We start from the raw sequence: 5,334 nt of genomic DNA on the forward strand, positions 1-5,334 counted from the left end.
ATTAATCTTTGTTTTTGATGAAAATAAAAAATAAGGTGGTATTTGGTTCTTTCCTAGGAATCGGAATGAAAATGAGTATTATAGTATTGTAAAACGGAATGAGTATGAGCTTGGATATTATTCTTAAAAATAATATTTGGTTAGTTGAATATTTTCAGTCGGAATAAACCTAAATTCCTTTTTTTACCCTTAGAGGAAAATAAGATAAAAAAAATTAGATGTGAGAGAAAATTGAAGAGAATGAAGAGAGAGAGTGTTATGAGAAAAAATTAGGAGAGAGAGTGTGGTGGGAGAAACTGAAGAGAGAGAAAGTATGATGAAAAAAATGATGAGAGAGCATGTAATGGGAGAGAAAGTGTGATGGAAAAGAATGAGAGAGAAAAAAAAAGGAGAGAGAATGTGTGATGGAAGAGAATATAGAAAGAATGTGTGATAAAAGAGAATGAGGAGAGAGAAAGTATGTTGAGAGAAAAAGTTTGATTAGAGAATGAGGAGAGAGAAAATACGATAAAAGAGAACAAGTAGAGAGAAAGTGAAATGAAAGTAAATTTGAACAAATGTATTAAGAGTATTTTTGTCCAAAACTTAATTTTCATTCTCATTCCCATCAAAACAAGTGAGTTTCATCAATACCTAAATTTTTTTATTTCATTCCAAAAATTTTATTCTATTTCTATCAACCAAACACAAAATTTGAGAATGAATTCATTCTCTCATTCCCAAACCCCTAAATCAAAGCCACCTAAATAAATAAAAAGACTCATTCAAGTTTTGGTAATTTATCAAAAGGCGTATCCAAATTTTTGAATTTATCAAAAGGCTCTTGCTACTTTATTATTTACCAAAGGATGCACCTTTTAAAATATTTTTCCCATTCTACCCTCCTGATTATTTTTTTTATATATTTTCTCTATCATCTCTCTCTCTCTCTTCTCTTTCTTCCTATGCATTCAACGTTTCTTCTGTTTCCTCTCATCTTTTTTCCTCTCTTTTACACGTCGATTCTTCTAAAAACATGTTAACACCTCTGAGAAGCTGAAATAAACAATGAATAATATATTTGAACTCCTTGCGACCCCAGAAATCCACAAGAACTGAAATAAGTGCAATCGGAGCTCTTTAGGTCCATCAGTGGATGTTGGTCAAAACCTACTGATGGACCTAGAGAGCTCCGATTGCATCCATTTCAGTTCCTATGGATTTCTGGGGTTGCAAGGAGTTCAAATATGCTATCCATTGTTTATTTTGATTTCTCATAAGTATTAAAATGTAATAAGAAAGAATCGCCAAAATTCTCCACGTTGGGCCTGATATGGAATCATATCAGTCCCAATGTGGGCTTGATATAGAATGATATAAGGCCCGCGTTGGACCTGATATGATTCCATATCAGGCCCAACGTGGAGAATTTTGACGATTCTTCCTTATTACATTTTAATACCTCTGAGAAACCGAAATAAACAATAGATAACATATTTGAACTCCTTGCAACCCCAAAAATCCACAGGAACTTAAATGTGTGTAATCGAAGCTCTTGAGGTTCATCAATGGATTTTGGTCAAAACCCACTGATGGATCTCAAAAGCTCTGATTGCACACATTTCAGTTCTTGTGAATTTTTTGGGTTGCAAAGAGTTCAAATATGCTATCCATTGTTTATTTCGGCTTCTAAGAGGTGTTAAAATGTAATAAGGAAGAATCGTCAAAATTCTCCACGTTGGGTCTGATATCATCATTCTATATTAGGCCTACATTACGCCTGATATGATTTCATATCAGGCCCAACGTGGAGAATTTTGGTGATTCTTACTTATTACATTTTAATACTTCTGAGAAGTTGAAATAATGTGGACCTGATATAGAATGATATCAGGCTCAATGTGAAGAATTTTAGCGATTCTTCCTTATATTTTAACACATATGAGAAACTAAAATAAACAATAGATAACATATTTGAACTCCTTGCAACTCTAGAAATCCACAGCAACTGAAATAGAGCTCTCTAGGTCCATCAGTAGATTTCGACCAAAATCTACTGATAGATCTAAGAGCTCCAATTACACTCATTTCAGTTTCTGTGGATTTATGAGGTTGCAAGGAGTTCAAATATACTATCCATTGTTTATTTCAGCTTCTCAAATATGTTAAAATATTTTTAGAAGAATCGACGTGCAAAAGTGAGGAAAAAATAGGAGAGTAAAGAGAAAAATGTTGCATGCATAGAAAAAAAGAGAAGAGAGAGAGAAATGATGAAAAAAGTATAAAGAAATGTAATAAGGAGGGTAGAATGGGAAAAATATGTAAAAAGCTATATCTTTTGGTAAATAACAAAATACCATATATCTTTTGATAAATTTGAAAACCTAAATATACTTTTTGATAAATTGCCTTTAAGTTTTGTTCCTAATTTTCCACTGCCATCATGGGCAGAGCCATCCTTGATTTGCTTAGGCTCTAATTTCAGCCATTTTTTAAAAAATAAAATTTAAATTTTATTTAAACCTCATCATATTTCCAATTAATCCTTAATTTTTCAGTTACTCAGCTGGCCCAATTAAAGTTAAAATTTTATTTGAGCTCATCACAATTTCAATTAAATTTAAAATTTTACCCCTTTAATTTATAACCTCACTCATTGTGGGTTGCTCAATCTATCATTCTTATCTCTCCTCTTAGGTATCCGATCGCGACTCAATAAGTACAACGATGATCTCTTTTCTCTCTAGCTAATAGCGAGTGATATTTGTACGACCATATCATTATAGTCATTGACCTAGCCACATCGTCATTATCTTTCTCCCTGACCACCACTGAGTCATGTTCACCGTTCGCTACTTTTCTCGTCGAGAGTTTCTTTACCGCTGCTCTCCTTATTGCAAGCAACGTCCACTTTGTCTTATCATCACAATTTAGCGACTACCATCTTTGCTGGAACACTAACATCAGCCAACTGTAGCTGTCCTGACCAGTGCCACCCCAACCGCTGAAAACTGTCAACGATCAACCTCAAGTGATTTTAAATCCTGATTACACTACAGCCTGCCACCCTCCTTATGCAGCGCACGAGTGCATCGAAGAAGGGTCTATTGATATCACCCTTCCAAAAAACATAGGGTACATTAAAAAAAAAAAAAACATTGCAAATTATATAAATAGTTAAAGACAAATTATATAAATAGTTAGAGATCGTCCTTAAAAAAAATTTAAAAATTACGTCTCATCAAATATTTTATTTCAAAAATATATTTATTTTAACGTTGTTATAATAACTACCGAATAATTTATACAATATATAGAAAAAAAAATAGTTCGGTACATGATCTCAGGGAAGGATTCATTATACGTAATCTTATCCTATTTTTTATAAGAGGTTATTTTCAAGATTTGAACCAGTGACCTTTTGATCATATGACTGAATATAGAAATTGTTCTCTCATATAATAGCTAATTTTAATTTTCTTATTTATATTCTTCTAATAATATGGGACAGTTGTGGAGGCCGCTAGTGTGATAGATTTCATCTTTTGTATAATAGATTCTAATTTACTTTCCTCCATATAGGATACGTAATCAAGGGATGCTGAGCTTCTAGGTCGTCCGTTGTAAGTGTTTCCTGATTTACCCTAACAGTCAGTGAGAAACTTTCTTGGGACCGAACCGATGCCCCAGATTCGACTTTACCTAACCTAGTTAATCATTTTTTATATAATATGATTTACCCTCTCCCAATGACGTGGGATAGTCGTGGGGAGGGGGCATTAGGATGACAAATTTCACATTTTTAAAAATTATAATCTAATTTACCTCATTGGGTATCTTATCTCCTCCTTATAAAGGGCCGCGATGCTTGGAAAAAATGTTCCTCATGATTTATTTGTATATATCTAGCGACAATACTAGGCCTCATGAGTGAGCATTATCATTTTTTTTACTCTAATATAATGTTATTTATCTCTCTTTACATAACTTGGAAACGAACAATGAGACATGCATGGAGAGAGCGTAATCATCTTTTACTACTATAATGTGTTTAAGATTGTGATTTAACTCTCTGGAGGGACTGCCGAGGGGGCCGCCGATGTAACGATTTTACCTTTTACTGTTTATAATGTGTTTAAGATTTATAATTTAAGACTAGGAAAAAAAACATCCCCTGTGATTTAACTGTTTATATTTCATCATGAGACTGATGATATTGAGTCGATTAGAGTGAGTGATATCATTTTTTACTCTAATAAAATTTATAATTTATGGTTTAATTTGAAATAGATGATTTTTTTATTATTACATAGCTACCAATAGCTATGGTATAATTATAATTAAATTTTAAATCTTAAAATTTTAAATTTTAAATATTAAATTCTGAATACTATTATATTAAAACATTATTTTATTAATTTAATTAAAATTATTTAAATTACATTAAATTTTTTAAAAAATAGTTGTAAAAACTACTAAATAGTTATTACTTTATCATGATTTATATATTATAGTAATTATAAAAATTACTAAATATTAGGCGTTATACATTATCACAATTATAGAATTGTTCCTATACATTATATTAATTAATTATAGCGGTTATGATAATATTGAAAATAAAAAATAATATTGAAATAAGGGGTATTATGGAATAAAATATATAATGGGTGCTTTTAAAGTTTCAACTTCTGTTTTTTTTTTTCGTCATTTTAAAAACCCTTTTCAACGTATCAAAACAACATCATTCCCTAAGACAATGATGCAGTTGTAATATATTGATACGGCGGATATTAAACCGGTCTCGAGCGTTAAGTAGGTTAAAATGGTATACCGAATTGGATGAAAGGCCGTAATGAAAGACTGAAGGTAAAATATATCTGGCCCACAAGAATAGATCTAAAGTGACACTGAGCCAGAGGCGATAGCGTAGAGGCAAAGGTGATAGCATGATTCCGGAGGAGAGAATAGCACGAAGCCGGGAGAATCGAGTAGACATACGAGTCTGTGAGAGGGCAGGGATATTGACAACACCTTGCAGAGACATTATGGATCTTCAGACACCTTCGATCTTTAATTTCTCTTTTTTGAAAGTCTAGGGACTTAGTCAATAGAAGACGGTTCATCACTCTCTTAACTCAGTCAATATTTCAATCACATCATCGGCTTTCCATCTATCTCAACTTTTGGATGAGATCAAATATCTTCTCAATTTTATATGCAATTTTAATAATTTTAATGAATTAATAAATATTTTTTTTAATGGACACGTAAAATATTATGACCCTCCATCTATCTCAACTTTTAGATGAGATCAAATATTTCTCAATTTTTTTTACTGATAAAAAATTTCCA

The sequence above is a fragment of the Zingiber officinale genome, chromosome 6B, assembly GCF_018446385.1.
Source record: "Zingiber officinale cultivar Zhangliang chromosome 6B, Zo_v1.1, whole genome shotgun sequence".
In the NCBI taxonomy this organism is placed as follows: domain Eukaryota; kingdom Viridiplantae; phylum Streptophyta; class Magnoliopsida; order Zingiberales; family Zingiberaceae; genus Zingiber; species Zingiber officinale.